At 43.5% G+C, this 16859-nt stretch overlaps 1 long non-coding RNA gene across 1 annotated transcript; it reads right to left on the reverse strand.

The window, feature by feature from the left end:
• Window positions 1–11360: 11360 nt before the first annotated feature.
• LOC139701843 (uncharacterized) lies at window positions 11361–15587 on the reverse strand. Its single transcript, XR_011704451.1, has 2 exons — window positions 14796–15587; window positions 11361–13239 (listed from the first exon to the last, which is right to left on the reverse strand). It is a non-coding gene; the product is annotated as an uncharacterized lncRNA (long non-coding RNA).
• Between the last annotated feature and the right edge of the window lie 1272 nt (window positions 15588–16859).

A 16859-nucleotide genomic window follows, 5' to 3' on the forward strand; every position in this document is an offset into this window, starting at 1 on the left:
GAGTACAAATGACTAAGAAAAAAATATTGTGCCAATTACCGTTTGTTTCTACACTGCTACTTAATTCTGTGGGTCCCTGGCTACACAAGGTAGCAACACTCTACTCCCAGACACATGAGTTCCCAGCTCCCTGTCTGTACTCACCAGCTGAGCAGTTCATTTCTATGAAGAGAACTTCTGATACAGTCATGGCCTCTTTTTACAGTACTAAGTACTTTTTACTAAGCTACTTAAGCCTGGTGCCTTTTCTTTCCATGATAGCCAATTATTCAATCTAGTCAACATATTTATTGAATTCTATTTCATACAAAGCACTCTCCTAGGCACTGAAGATATAACCAAAAACCAAAACTGGCAGAAATACTTTCTCTTAATGATCTGTTTTGTGTCCTGGAAAACATCAAGGAAACACAACAATGTTAAGCATTGCTTTGGATTTTTTTGTTTTTCATATTTGTAAGTATACCCGTGTGCACATGAGTAATAATGTGAAATTATATTTCTTGATAAGGACTGAGGCTTAAATTTTTGCAAACCAGTAAAGCACAAAGTGCAGAGAGTAAAGTAGCATTGAAATACTAAATAGAATGATCACAGAAAACCTCATGGAGAAGATGGCATTTCAGGAAAGACCATCAGGAGGTGAGGGTTGAGCCAAGTGATCACTCAAGGAAACATCATCCAGGAGAGGGAACAGTAAGTGCCAATGGACAGGAAGAGGTAAGTGTTGAGTCTGTAAAGGAGACTGGGAGGTAGACCATGTAGGACCATATAAACCACCATCAGGACTTTGTGGTTTTTTGGTGGTGGGGAGCTGCATACTGGAGATTGAACTCAGGGGCACTTGACCACTGAGCCACATCCTCAGCTCTATTTTATATTTTATTTAGAGACACGGTCTCACTGAGTTGCTTAATACCTCACTGTTGCTGAGGCTGGCTTTGAATTCATAATCCTCCTGCCTTAGTCTCCAGAGCCGCTAGAGGATTTTGATGAAGGATTTTGGTGGGAGAGTGAATAGCATTTCACTAAAGTTTGTAGATTGTATACTCACAAGGTCAATGTTGATCTCAGGCTACACAAAGGACAGCTGGCATTATGAATATATAAGTTAATGTCTTTTTTGAGGAAATATAGTGAAGTATTAGGGATAAATGAACATGTCTGTAATGTACTCTTCATACTATAGAAAAGAACATGACATAAACACCAAGAGAGGGTGATAAAGCAAATTAGTAAATTGGGCATTTGGATGAAAGGCATATAGAAATTCTTTGCTGTTTTTACAAATTTTCTTTTAAGTCTAAAGGACTTAGTAAAATGGTGGATTATAGTGTAGGAAGAAAGATCTTCCATTTGTGAGTTTCAAATCACAGCAGAGGAAAAAAGCTCACTAAAACATCAAATTACCATATGCAGTCATTAGGGTAGACCCTTATCCCATATAGAGGGAGAAAAAAGGGAGAAGTTTGGCCATAGAAATATGCCAAGGGAAAGATCACCTTTTATAGGCCAAGAACAGATCCTTCCCTCACAGCCTCTTAGACAACCCAGTCGGCAAATCCTTTTGGATTTTGGGTCCCTAGAATTGCGAGACAATGCATGTCTTTGGTCTATGCCATCCATTCTGTGGTGTTTTATTACAGAAGCCCTAGAAAACTAATAAACCTATAACTTGATACAGTAAACACAGAGAACCCCATCACAACTTAAAGTAGAAAACAGAATTGACCACTATGAACACCTGAGAATCATACACATTTGTGTTCAAAATTGTTATAAAATTTTCCTCAATAAACTAAAATATAATGCTGACTGGCTACAGCATGTTCATGTTACTCTGGAGTAAAATACCAGAAAGCTATTTTTTTTTTGTCATGGAAATGAAAGGACTGTTTTGAGAGTCAGAAGTCCTTAGTTCTGGTACTGTCTCTGCCAGTGGCCATTTTGGACTTTAGCAAGCATCGTAAACTCTTGTTTTCAGTTTTTTATGAGGTATAAAGGTCCAGAGGTTGGAACAGATAAACCAAACTCAATGCACTTCTATTCTAAGCATTATGTTTATCAAAAACATTTAAAATATATAATGTGGCTAAACCACATCAATACATGCACACTGGGCTTTATTCATGCTTACGTTAAGAGTTGTAACTAAAGCTATACCTTTATAAAGAGCCAAGGATTCAGTTTTCTATATAAAATTTACTACCATATTCACAACAAAAAAGATCAGGCATCTTCCTGGACCCTCCCTATGTAACAGGTGCATTCTAATAAACCTCTGTTGGAGATGATAGAATGGTGTCACCATACATACCAAGCTGATATTTGTACCTATCTAGGGCTTCATAATTTCCTCAATTTACATTTTTTATATTATATTTTGGGGGGACTGTTTGTTAACATAGAGCAGTCTCCATGTCTTAAAACAAAGTGCCCAGTACCACAGTACATATTATTGCAAAATTCACTGACCTATGTTTTGTCTCCATAACATGTTCAAGGTGATTTTTATTATCTTTTTGAGATTTTTCCTAATAAAAATATAGATATTCTTCCATAAACCTGTGTTACTTTTATGATTGTAAGGAAGCATTAATTAAATACATCTTATATAGATGTGTTAAGCTAACATATTCTAAAACCAGGAGCTAATAGCCAGTTGATAGGATGTGAAATATAGAGAAGACAATATTTCCAAAATCAGAATAAGGTCTTTCAGGTTTGGTGGTGTACACTTATAATCCCAGTGGCTCAGGAGGCTGAGGCAGAATTGTGAAACTGGCCTCAGCAACTTAGTGAGGCCCTAAGCAACTTAGCAAGGCCCTGCATCAAAAACCAAAACCAAAAAGGGCTGGGTGGTCTTGGATGCGTAATAAAGAAATCAAGTGTCTCCCAGTCACAAAAAGGAGGAGGAGGAGGAGGAGGAGGAGGAGGAGGAGGAGGAGGAGGAAGAAAAGGAGAAGGAGAAGAACAAAGAAGAAGAAGAATCCAAAATCAGAGACAAAGAAAACTAAACAAAAGAGTCAGAGCCAACGTCCGCTTCAAACCAGCTGGCAAAAGCCACTGCGTCTGCCACCCAGAGAGGTGGGTCTTTGGCCCTTGGCGGAGGAGTTACATTGGGCATCGTCAGGGGGACAGAGGAAAAGTGACATCCTAGGAGCCACCGGGCAAGAGGAAGAAGAGACCCAGAGAGGCAAGAGAGACAGCTGCCCCGCGTGGTTTGAAGCTGGGCACCAGCAGTGGGACTGGAACCAAGTGCAGCGACCTGCCAAGGAGGAAGCAGCAGGCAGCCAGAGGGCAGCAGGTGAGAGGACAGCTCTGCTGCAGGGCTGGCCCGGTGGCCTCGTGCCCAAGCTCCTTGCCAGCCTTCCTGGCTTTGCAGGGCCCGGGCACACCCCTGCAGCCTTCCAGGAAGGAGGCTCCAGGCGCCCCTCTAAAGACCCCATCTTCTCTCCCCTTCTCAGCATCGCCCTGGTCCTCTGGCTTGGAGGCTCCGGTTGGATGGGGGAGCTATTCCACCAAGGCTTCTCTCCTTAGAATTTTTTTCCTTCACCCTCTACTGCACTCCTAACTTTTCTCCCAGGCTGTTTCTTGCCTCTGGAGCCAAAATTGGATTGAGAATTTGGGGTGCAGAGTAGGGAGATGCCGGCTCCACCCTGCATTCCTCTGCTTGCTCAGTGCCTGTGGCTTGTGGCCTCCAGGGACAGAATCCAGTGGGCCTTGGGGCGCTGAAGTGTGAGGCATGCCCAAACCTGGGCTGCAGGCTGTCTATGGGGCAAGCCACTGGAGTTCAGCCTTGATCACCAAGGTGGGTAAAGCCTCCCAGGAAATGGATGAAGTATTGTTTCTAAAAGGATCCCCTTCTGGAAATCTAATAAACTTACTTTAATAAAAACCATAGAAATTAAAGCCTTTCAGGATTTTCTTCCCTTAGACAGAGATGCAGACTTTGTGAGTTGATTAGTGGGCGGAAACTGTTACCAGTCAGTCCTCCTTCCACCTTCGGGGGCGATGACTCTGGATTGATGGGAGAGGTCCCAGAAACCTCAGCCACTGGGAGAGGGGGACTGGCAGCTCAGGTGCAGTTGACCTTTAATTTACTGGTGGGGCAGGGTTCAAGAGAATAGGAATCCAGCAAGTATCCTGACCCTGATGCTCTCACTTTGTCTACACCTCCTTTAGAGAGACAAATTCATAGTGTGAACATTTAAATGTCTCATGCTTATCCAAACAGTATGATTTTAAGATAAATTGGGGGAAAATAAGAACACACTCACATGGACACAATAAAGCACCCGCGACACAAACTATTTTGGCTGTACTTGTTATTTAAGGGGGATCCCTGGGAAAGGAAGGACAGATACCTAGAAGGCTCTTCATCATGCAGTGTTTTGGACTGAAATCAATTGTTTAAGTGGTCCTTTGCCCCTGCCTTCCTGATTGCCTTCTCCCACCCCTCACCTCACCCTGAAGACCCAGATTGAATGGGACATCTCAAAAGCCCATCTGTTTTAGGCACTTATTGATTTCATTTTTAATCTGCCATATCAGGACTTAATACATCAGCCCTCCCAGCAGATTGCAAGTGACAGGGAGTCCTTGGGGACACTAGGTAAGGGAGGGGCTCTGGGAGACTTCTGGATAGTGCAGTCTCTGAGGCTGGAGGGTTAGATATTGGATGCTCTTTTTCAAGAGATACCTACTGTGCTTTTCCTGCCATTTCATGTTTCTATTTCCCTTATGGTCACCTCATTTCTTATTGCTGCACCTGGAGAAGCTTCACACAGAGATCTCCTCTGCATCTTCAGGAGATCTGAAGCATCTTGACCTGTGTTGCATTCTCTGCCAGAGGTCTTAGGTTCTTGTTTCATGCCTGCTGACTTCCCATTCACTCGAGGCCATCTCTCCAGCTTGCTAATGCCTGGATTGGTTTAATTCTCCTCCCAGAGGTTTGGGAATTGTGCTCTCAAGTGAGCAGGTTTTAAAGAGAACAGGCATTACTTAAGGCCAAGGAAATGATGCACTTCTGCTCATCCCTGCAGTTTAGATTAGGAAAAGCAGCCAAGAACAAAAGTGAGGCCCTGTTCCTGTTTGTGCTGGCTCTGCAATTAGCTGAACAGGTCAACGTCCAGAGTCGAGTTTCCTGTCCATCACACTGTTTGTGCTCCTTTTTCTGTAGCAAGGCTTTGGTTTGGGAAAACTCGGGCACTACTGAAAAGACAAGGCCTTCATCTACCCAGGTCCCTTTACAAAACATGGAATTCCCTAACAAATTCTAGATGAAGACGAGGCATGCACACAGTATCATTTTTGTTCGATGCCAAGTCAATTGCATATACATTAAATTAACAGAGAATCTTGCGCAGGGATTCCCTGAATCAGTGCTTTTTCATTGCATATTTAATTACAATTAAATTGAACAACTTTCAGGAAAAAAATCACAGCAGTACTAAAAGAACCTTGGCACACAAATAATTTTATTGCATTGCAAATTGAGAACACTGTTATATTTTCACTTCTTCCAGAAAAAAAATTTATTTTCTAATGTTAGGACAAATGCAGAATATCTTTGACTGCAGTCTGTAATCAGAGAAAGCGCAAGTTCTACCTTCATGTTTTCTGCTCAACCTAGAAGAGCATTTTATAACCACTTTTAAGTAATTTTTTTTTAAATGTTCAAGTTTCACAAGTTCCATTGAAAGTGGGAGATTCTCGTGTTCCTTTGGGTGAGCTCTGGCAAGCAGCTCTTCAGTTCTGAAGGGGCCTCCTCATTTCATCCACGTAAGAAATCACCTCCCCAAGAGAGCTGGCTTGATTACCTGGATATTGCATAAAGAAAAACACCACATATTCACAGACTTCTATCTCATGACACTTTTTATTAGATTTTATAACTTCTTATTTTTTCCTACTCGCTTATTTTCGAACCTTTGTTTTCAGGAGAATGAATAGATATGTCATTCAAATGGCTTTTAAGGCACACCAGGTTTTTAAGAAATGGTAATAAAAATTAGAGATTTCAGAGCCCCACTGTCCTTGCTGGACTCTGTCTGCAAACTACTTGGAAGGCACATCTGCGGATCCCTGTCCCCTTTAATGACTATGTAGGGAGTGAGAGTCTGGGGCCTGTGCCTGTGTTCACTGGTTCATTTTTGTTCTAGAAATGATCTTGAGGACATCCAACTCAGGTCTGTTCTGGGAACCTTATGTATTCACACAGGCAGGCAGAAAAAAAATGCAAGATGCAAGTGGGAACTGCTGATATGTTTGTTTCCAAAGCAAACTCCATGGATGAGATGATTAAATAATTTGAAGCTATTTGAAAGTCATTAAAATGGCCATCTGGAATCTCCAATTGTTGCCTCTCTCAACCTTTTGCATTATCTTTATAGAAAAAAGATGTGCCCTGAGAAAAGATATTCTCAGACACCAAAGTAATGCCTAAAAATATTTGAAATTTTAGAAATTAAAATTAACAGGCACAGCTGGATAATCCTACTATAATACATCAATAATATTTTGCTATGCCTAACAACAGGAAAACATATAATGCAAAAGTTTTAGAGCTAAGGAGCTTAGAGAAATTACACAGGAAAAAAAAATACCTGGATCACTTCTAAAAGCGTTTGTCTTGAATTTTGCTCACCTAAATAAGAATACCCTTGCCACCTGTTTATTTTAAAAATAATAATAATAATTAAATGCCCTGTATCTACTCCCCCAACCTGAAATTGAATCTAATAAGCTCTTTCTGGATCCACAAAGATTATCATGTATTACTCTTTAAGTTTAGTTTTAGATAATGAAAGTGGGCATATGAACCCGAAGGAAACCACCCAGAAGCTGCAGGAGCTATTTCAGGGTCTAAGATCAAAAACTTTGTATCAGCAGGATAAGGAGAAAATAAGATTGCATTTTTTTAGAGAGAGAGAGAGAGAGAGAGAGAGAGAGAGAGAGAGAGAGAGAATTTTTTAATATTTATTTTTTAGTTTTCGGTGGACACAACATCTTTATTTTATTTTTATGTGGTGCCGAGGATCGAACCCAGTGCCCCGCACATGCCAGGCGAGCGCGTTACCGCTTGAACCACATCCCCAGCCCCGTGGGAAAGATTTTTAAGGAGTTTTTAGCTCTTCTGCATCTCTTTCCAATCACTATGCTAATTGAAGAGGTATATAGTGTCCATTTATGCTAAAGGAAAGGTCTCATGTTTACGCAAAGCTACAAGACACTAAAGTGGGTTAAAAAGAGGGAGGAGAGGGACAGCATTCTGCAGCTTCTGTTACCAAAAAATTCAGATCACTGAGCTGAATTAGTTGTGCTTTCAGAACTGAATGAATTAGCTGAACTCATACCTGAACTTTCTTCTTAAAGCCACATCTAAGCCATTTCTATGGAAATAATATAGTTTAGATATTAAGGTGGGCAGAACACAGTTACTGTTTATAATGAAAATAGTTACAAAGGGCAACATGAGATAAAACAGAGCTGGCAGCAGCCATTCTGCCTGTAATGAATTTGCAAGGAACTTTCATATTCCTTGACTGGATCATGAAAAATCCATGATATGGGACACACAAAAATGAGACAAGGGTCAAGGTTGTTTATAGGGTAGAAAACATTGTGTAAGCAAGAACAATAAATGATTCTATATAAAGTAAGCATGGGGCTTACTTTAAATCACTTCCATTTATCAGATCGTTGGAGTTTTCTGTGTATTTAGGGGGCTTTCTCTTACACCCCAGGGAGATATGAATGTAGCTGCTGGGCTACATGATGCTGTAGAGCTAAATCTGGTCCATGTGTCTGCTCCCATTTGGTACAGAAGAAATGTCCAACTGAAAAGCTCGAAGTAAGCTTTATATCAGAATTGCCTTCAGGTATTTTCCTTTATAGGAAAGTTGGGTACACTGCTTTGCGTGTCTTCCTGTTTCCCCCTTGGGATTAACTTTTTGGTTGTGGTTGGAGCAGTGGAATAAGAGGAAGTGACTGAGGTTCTGGTTGCAACTTTGCACCATGCTGGAAGGTAGCCCTAAGCAAGCTCTGAAGATGAGCCTCACAGGAGGGCAATGAGGAACACAGGTCTTGGAGTCAGGCTGGTCCAAGTTCAGATCTCTAGGTTCCATCTCCTCATTGGCTGGTTCAGCTTGGTCAGCCAACTCAAATCTCTACCTCTACCTTTTAATCTATAAAATTGGGTCAGTTATAGTTCTTCTTATGTCCCAGGTTTGTTGAAAGGGTTGTATGAGACTGGGTCTGAGAAAGTACTCAGAACCTGGTAGGTCCCATGTTTTTAGGAAGTGTATATTAGGGTTTCTTCTGGCCTTTGACATCTTCACTTCCATCCTATGGCCCCAGTGAAACCCGGGGCAGGATTCTGAAGCCAACAGTCTCACTGGACCAAATACCACAGCCTCCCTGGTCTTCTCCAGGTACTTAGAAGAGAATTTCCCTTTTTTTAAGGAGTTAAATATATTCTTTAATTTAGGGTTAAGATAAATTGAGCAAAGTTGATGTGTAAAGAGCTTACAGAGACCCCACTCCTGTCTGGAACTTGTTGCCCCACAGGGACCATAGTCCTTTCTTGGGTAACAGAGGGGACACTGCCATCCCTGCCCAGGAAATAGTACCAATGTGTGTCCCAGAGCTCAGATTTATGCCTCAGCCCAGCTTGCAGCCTGCCCCAAATGAAGTCTGTGGGTTCCCATGGATTCAGCAAAGAGAGGATTCCAATTAAGATCTGGTCTGAGAAGCCTGAGAGGAAGTGGCTGCTGGGATTTGCATTGGAGAAGAAACTGTCTTGGTTCTTCTCTGCCTTGCTCCTGTCCATGGAGACCTGTGACCAAGTTCTTCTTCTTCGAGAAGATTCTCCTGGCCTCAGTGCCCTGTCGACCTGCCCACCTGCCCATGCTGCTGGGCTGGCCCCGTCCAAAGGCCAAGGCTGAAGATAGTCAGGGGGACTGATGGGCTGTAGCAGTTCAAAATGTGGATGCCGATGCCTACCCAGGACTAGCTCCCCCTCTCCTTTCCAAAGCATTTCTTTTTTCTACATTTTGTTACATCACCAGATTCCCTCCAAGTTATGTGAACAGATTTAAACAGATGTCAAAGTGATATCGATTTAGTATGGATTTGTAAGAATGAACCCTTCATACTGCCCAACCTGCATCCCTAAAATATCCACCAGCCTTACAAAGAGTGGTTAGCACTTTTGAAGCTGCTCTGGAACAGAAAAGGGAAGTAGCTCTTTATTCTAATGCCCTGCATGTCACTTAGCATGAAGTGCTTTTCTGCCTCTAGTGAGAAAACCATATCATGTTCCTCCTTCACTCTATTGAGATGGAGGATCACATTGATTTTCACATATTAAATCTTTCATTCTCAGATAAATGTATGTGTGTATGTATTTTCCCCTTGATACAATTATGTATAGCATTTCTGGGACCAGTGATAAAAAACACATTTACTACACTGCACTTGATTTGCTAATGTTTAGTGAAGAATTTTGCACCCATGTTTATTAGAGTGGCCTAATGTTCATGTGAAATAAGGAATGTCCTTTTTCAGTACCCTGGAGAATTTTGTGTAAGAATGAAATTATTTGCTCCTTAGACATTTGATAAAACTTGCTGGTGAAACCATTTGAGCCTAATGATTTCTGTGTGAAGAGATTTTTAAGTTCCCATTGGAAGTATGGTCTAGAACTGGGGACCCACATTCTGGAATCCCGTTATCACCCCACATTTCCGAAAGGAAGTGTATGCCTGGGCAGAACATGGGCTCCTTCCTACCTGGATTGACCTAGCTACTCCACTGGTGCATGTTCCTCCTGCTGATAACAAGCTGACACAGAGTCCTGGAGATGGCAGAGTTGCTCACAAACACTAGCAGAAACATGGTGGTTCACAGGAGTAAATACAAATTCCAAATGTAAATGTTCTTTCCCTATTCATAAAGCTTCTGCTACTATCACCACTCATGGATTCATAGGATGCCTTGTTTGTTGCCATAAAACTTTAGCTCCAAACAAGGAACTCATCTTACTGCAATGGTACACCAAGATGCAGGTTGCTAGGGTTGACAAGGGACTCCAGGAGAGTGGGGAGTTGAAGCTCCAAACCTCAGTGTTTGTGTTCCAAAAAAAGAGAAATTACAGACTCAAAAAGCCATGCAGGAGAGCTTCATTATAAGTAAAAGTAGAGTAAGGCTCAAACAAAGAGCACTCCTGAGTGGGTCTTCTCCCAGCCGAGAACGACAAATGGAACAATGCTGTCTCCAAATGGATTGGTGTTTTAGGGGTGCCCTGAGAGCTGGGGTCCACCTTCAGCACTATTTGACAATCAGGGTTCAACTCCTTCATGTCAGGTGGTAGAGTTTTGGGTTCTAGTTGGTCCTTTCCAGAACTGTCATGGTGTCCACCTAGGGAGGGGAGTGTTATTTACGAGTCAATCCTATGTTAATGTGAGAATTGGGACACCTGTGTCCATCAATTCTAGCTTTACAATGACCTCAACTGACCCTGTCAAGAGTTAGGAATAGCCCCCATTAAACCTTTGATGTATTTCTTATTTGGCTCCTTTTGTTCTCTTTATTTGTATACTTGTTGTTTTCCTGCATTATCTGAGTACCCACTTGCCTTAAAATTAATTTAAAGAAAACCTTAAAAGTAACTTAAGGAAAACCCATGACCTTGCCCTGATATTGGCTTGCATTTCATTTCTCACAATTCACTGCTACTTAACATCTCTCACCCTTTGAAACTGGCAGGCTGCATGGCAGATGAACAGGAGTGTCCCTGCCTTCCACAGGGACCACACAGGAAAGCAGGTAGAGGGCAGTCACATAGGCAGCTTTGGCAGGGTGCGCCACTCCTCAGCTATAAACCAGCCAGACTTCGTTAAACTTCATAAATTTCATCACGGATCTTCAACAGCCCCATGGCACATTGGACAAATATTCTCACAGATGAGAGATTAAAGCAGAGCACAGCAGTCAAGGTGCCCCAACATGAGAAAGTAAGGGGGCAGGAATGCAGGTCCCACCCCCCTGGGTCAGGGCTCCTATCTACTAGGTGGCAAAGAACCAGGCACACATGGGCACTTCCCTGGTCAGGCACCACGCTGTGGCTTCACCAGACTGAGGTTCTAATGGAGTTGGTGTCTGCTGCAAAGCTTTAATTCAACAAGTTAGCTTTAACAGGAAAGCAAAAATTCTAATCACCAAAATATCCCCTTTACTAACAATGTTACTGTACAAAATTCTGATTTATTTTCAGATTTAAAAAAATGTAATCACATCATTAAATATTATTACAGCATAATATTAGAAACAACCCCAAATGCAAACATGACATTCAATTTCTCACAAAACATGTTTATTCAGATGTATCATTTCTATACTTTACAGGGTATATCATAGCAATTCAATATATGTATACAAGTTTCATCATGCAACACTGAATCTCCCCCCAGGAGGTCACTATAGTGTAATCTCCCTTTAGTTTTTTGTGATTAATATCTTTGGATAGAATTCATACTGTGGCAGAGCCAGAGAGAATGTCTCTGAGTGTCCTTCAAGAATGGGGACATTCTAGCATTTCAAGCAGGTATTGATGTAGGACAGAGGAGGCTGGACACTTGAGAAATGTGCAGGAACAAGGTTTATTTAAGCTGGTGTAATCCAGAGGGGCTAATGCCAAAAAATCCCTGGACCCCAGGTATGGAAGTTCTCTGGGATTTCTACTCAGTGAATGGTTACACAACACAATGGCTAACATAATAGTTAATTTTTCTTCCATGTTCTTAGATTGGACAGAGGTTTCACAAGATTTTACTAGGAAAAGAGAAAGAGTAACTTTTGTACATCAACAAGTTTGATTGCTGACATAACTTTTTTTTAAGTTGTAGATGGGCACAATACCTTATTTTATTTTTATGTGGTGTAAGAATCAAACCCAGTGCCTCACACCTGCTAGGTAAGTGTTCTAACACTGAGCCACAACCCCAGCCCTGCAGACCTAACTTTTACAAGAAAGAGAAACCTGACCTTTACAATAAAGAGGAGCTAAACCACAATGAGCTCTCTAGAAATCCTGTTGACTTCAAAAAAAAAAAAAAAATCTTGTTTACTAGGAGAAAGGCTTATATATTACAATTAAGGTGGGGATCTTTTGGACACTACATCATTTGGACTATTTGGAGTATTTGTGATACATCGTTACCCCCTCTATGCTCATTATTTAACCCTTTAAATCAAAAAACATCATCTTCTAGGCTTAAAATTTTATATAATGCCATAATCTTAATTTCTCCCTCCATGTTTCCCTCCTCCTGCCCCCCCTCTCTCTAACAGCTGCTTCTATAGTTGACCCAATAGTTTCATTGTAAAGGGGAGACAAATATGAAAGCAATAAACAATAGCATAATCCATACTATGTCAATTAAACTTTTGAATCCACCAAGAATAGAAAAACCATCCTCCAAAGAGTGAGCTTGGTTCCCAAGCCTTAATGCCCTTTCAGGTTTGAACTAGTACATGTGCCAGTTGTTTTTTTTTTTTTTTTTTTTTTTCAATTTAATTAATAAGTTTAAATTTTATATAAGAAAAGTATACATATTTATATGACCATTAAAGTGTCTAAACTTCCTTTTAAGCCTTAGACCTTTATGAATTTTTTTCAATTAGTTATATATAACAGCAGAATGCATTTTGACTATTAAACACAAATGGAGGCAACTTTTCATTTCTCTGGTTAGACACAGAGCACAGTCACCCCATTCCTGCAATCATACATGTACATAGATTAATACAATCCACCTCATTCCACCATCCTTCCCACTCCCATATCCCCTCCCCTCCCACACTCCCCTCTGCCCAATCCAAAGTCCCTCCCATCTTCCCTTGCCCCGCCCCCCATTATGGGTTAGCTATGTGTTTGGTGGTTGTCAGTCCTGTAGTAAAGACCAAGGAAAGGACTGTGTATATGACAGAAGTAAGGGGTGGCAATGCACCACAGTATGGGAGCCCTCTTACAGGATGAAACAGTCCATTTGTCCTGTTGCTTAGTTTATTTTCCTCCTTGCATTGATCAGCCAGCCCTCAAGTGGCTGAAGCAGGGCTGCTGTTTCCTCAAGCTTTGGTGTGTGCAGGCTAGCCAGCTTCCAGGGTGACCAGAGCAGGGCTAGTGTCCTTCTGATCCTCAAGCTTCTCTGGTGCTTCCTTCTTCCTGATGGTCAGCTGAAGGGGAGCAAAAGAATGTATATGAGATTCTATTACAGACAGTCTAAAAACAAACCAAAAAGAACAAAATATTACATAATACATCATGTATATGTGTGCAAGTATATATATGTGTATGTGTGTGTGTGTGTGTGTGTGTGTATACACACACACATACATTTGGTGATACTGTAAAGAGGAGTAAAAAAGTTGTGGACACTGCTCCCTGTGTGTGCGGCAGAGGTGGGGGATATCCTGGAAGGTTTGAACTACATAGATTTATCTCAATGTAACTTTAAACAAATTTGAAAACAGCTTTTAATTCCATGAGCCTGACCCAACATTTCATGCTTTGGCTTATGACCTTCCATATATTATTATTTCCTCTAAAAACATGATGTAAATTTCAACTCCCTACCTCACAGGTCAGTTGTCATCCAAAGGTGCACTTCTAGGTGTGTCACCTTTAGTCTGAGAATATATTTCTGCATGGAAATATTGCTGAATGCCTACCTGGCTCCCAAGGTGAGGTAGTGCAGAACAACTTGATTTGCCCATGGCTTATTGTCGGGAGCTGCCTTGGATGCAGACGCCTTTAAGCCCTGATGCACCGGGTTCTGAACAATTACTGCATTCAGTCTGGCAGGGCAGTGCCAGGTTGCAGTAATGTGGGCGTCACCCCAGCTCAGATAACAAGGCATGGCTCCAGGTGTAGGCATCACCCACTGGGGTTGAGTTACACTCATCTGTTCCCTTGTATTCCGACCCCTTTGCCCTTTTTGGGATAAAATGTTCTATGGAAACTCCCCTTGTGTGTCTCCTGTGCAACAATAAAGAATTCCAGTGGCTCTATGTCTTTCCATGGGCCTTACGTTCACAGAGCCACGCCCGGATTATTGAAAAGGTACTTCTGTGTGGTTGTGTGCCTTCTTTGTCATTTTCTTAAGTTATTGGAATAGTCAGATTTATGAACCACGCATGAGGTCTCCAGCTATGACAGATGGTGATAGCTTATCATCCTCACCATCTTTGTTTTACCAGATGCAAAACCAAGGTTGTACCTAGTTCTGGACCCTGGACAAGGTCACCCAGTTAAAAGGGATGTGAATTCAGCTCTACCAACTCTGATGCCTTTGCCTCTCCCCACACTACCCTTTGCAAGACAAAACTAGGTAACATATTTTTCCTTTCTTGATAATCTCATGAAAGAAGCCAATGTCAGACTAAGTTTGGTAGTTCTAGGAGGGTATTTTCCCAAGAGGGGGCTTTTCCCCAAGTCCAGGTGGGTGGAGTCTGTCCAGTCTGGCTCATACCACTGCCCAGAGCCCAAGAGCCCAGATGGCTTTCTCTGGAAACCAGAGTCCCCTTCAGAGAGGAGTGTGAGGGTGAGTTAGGAAGCTGCTTCCAGGCTGGGCTCCCAGAGCAGCCAGAGATCCCTCTCCAGCTTGCCCCACAGGGTCAAGGTCCAGAGGAGGCCAGTAGCTCCACCTCTGCCCCCTCACCAGCAGGCTGGACCCACCTAGCCCCGCCCACTGCCTGCTGTGAGGACTGCAACCTTTGTTTAAAGTACTCACTTGTTTTCCTTGGATGAGTTCCCTGAGTCAGCACAACTCCTGTTCAAAGGCCCAGAAGGACTGGTGGGTGGTCCTGGGGGAGGAAAGGCAGGCGGCAAGCGGTGGGCACTGATGAGGCGACTGGGATGGAGACTGCCCAACTTCCCAGCTTCTGTGGTCTTGGGCAACACAGCAGCATCTTTGGGATGGGATCACTGAAGAGGCCTCATGGAGTGGTAGCATCTGGTGGCAGCAGCAGCAACATGTAGCTGCTTCAGGGGTAGGGCATCAGGCGAGGGAGGTCCGGAGTTGAGAGTTGGCGTGGGGGTGGCAACAGCTGAGGTGTTGGCATCCAGCTGCTGTTTGGGAGATCCCTTGCTGCATACTCACAGTGGCGGTGGCAGCAGAAGAGTCCAGAAGCTGCTGTGGTGACAACAGAGGGATGCTGCCATGATCATTTCTGTCCTGCAGTGCCACAGGAGTCTGGCTGCAGTGGGTGAAGTGGGCATCCAGTGCTGAGTATCGCTGTCATGCGTCCATGATGGAGTCTGGTGGTGGCAGCAGCAACATGCAGCTTCATCCGGGAGCCGGCATGGGGCACTGGAGTCAGGCATCATGGCGGGGGGTGAAGGGCATTGACGTTGGGCCCTTGGTGGGCAGCATCATAGTCCAGCTGGGGTTTGGGAGTTTGGTTGCTGCACGGTGGCGGCAGCACCAGTAGAGTCTGGAAACGGGGCTGAGGACACAGAGGCGTCCAGTGGTGAGCATCTTCATCCTGCTGGGGTAACAGGAATCCTGCTGCAGTGGCATCTGGCGACCGCGTGGGGAGTCCGATGGCTACAGTGAAGAGCTCCAGGCTGGCGGCGGCAGCGAGGGCGCAGGGCAGTGAGCCTCAGAGTGGAAGGGCGACGAGAGGCTGGAATGGCCTCTGCAGTGGCTGTTCCAGGCCCTGAGTCTTGGTCCTGGCTGAGCGGCCTGTTCAGGAAGCAGCACGAGGGGGGTGGCAATACCCAGGCAGCTACTGAGGACCTTAGGCTGCCCACACCTGCCTCGCCTGGCACTGGCCATGAGCCCGCCGGGTGGCTGCTCGCCCCATCCCCGATGTGGCCTCTGCAGGGGAACTGGGCCATCTGCCAGGTGGGGCAGCCTTGGGAGAGGACCCCCACCTTCCTAAGAGACATCCCACCTGGGCTGTGGGGGGAGAGAGCAGAGGAACTAGGACCTCTTCATCCTCAAAGTGCATTTCTGATGGGAAGCATTTCCTCTCAGAACTGGAACAGGACAAGGATGCCCTCTCTCACCTTCTACTCTACATAGTCCCTGATACTCTAGCCAGAGTTTAAACTATACTGCTGTTTAAACTCCACTACAGCTTAGACTACACGACAGAGCTGTAGATGAAAGAAATTAAAGGGATAGGAATAGGGGAAGAAGAACTCAAACTATCCCTATTTGCTGATGACATGATTCTACACATAGAGGATCCAAAAAAACTCCACCAGAAAACTTCTAATATTAACAAATTCAGCAATGTCACAGGATATGAAATCAATATCCATAAATCTAATGCATTTCTATCTATTAGTGATGAACCCTCTGAAAGAGAAATTAGGAAAACTATCCCATTCACAATAGCCTCAAAAATGAAATATTTGGGTATAAATTTAACAAAAGAGATGAAAGACCTATACAATGAAAACTAAAGAAAGAAATTGAAAAGACTTTCAAGATGGCAGACCAGAGGGAAGCAGCATCTGTGTTGCTCTGTGACCCAGATCTCTCCTAGTAGGAATTCTGCATCTCTTGAGAGTGTTAGAGGCCCCTGTACAGCTTCTCTCTACAGAAATGACCAGCGCTGTGACGTTGCGCAGGACTCCGGGCCTCAGTGTCCGAGCAGGACCCAAAGCCAAAGTTGCAGTTCACTTAAGACTCGGCCAGCGCCTTAGCAGAACCACCTACCAACACATCTGCAGACCGCCGAGACTCCGCTCCACTCCCACGCAGGTCACTCAGCTGCTACCTCCCCACAGCACAAGGCCATCGGTTCCCCTGACATCACCAGACACCCCGGCTCTGGAAGCACAC

Source organism: Marmota flaviventris, chromosome 14 (assembly GCF_047511675.1).
Source record: "Marmota flaviventris isolate mMarFla1 chromosome 14, mMarFla1.hap1, whole genome shotgun sequence".
In the NCBI taxonomy this organism is placed as follows: domain Eukaryota; kingdom Metazoa; phylum Chordata; class Mammalia; order Rodentia; family Sciuridae; genus Marmota; species Marmota flaviventris.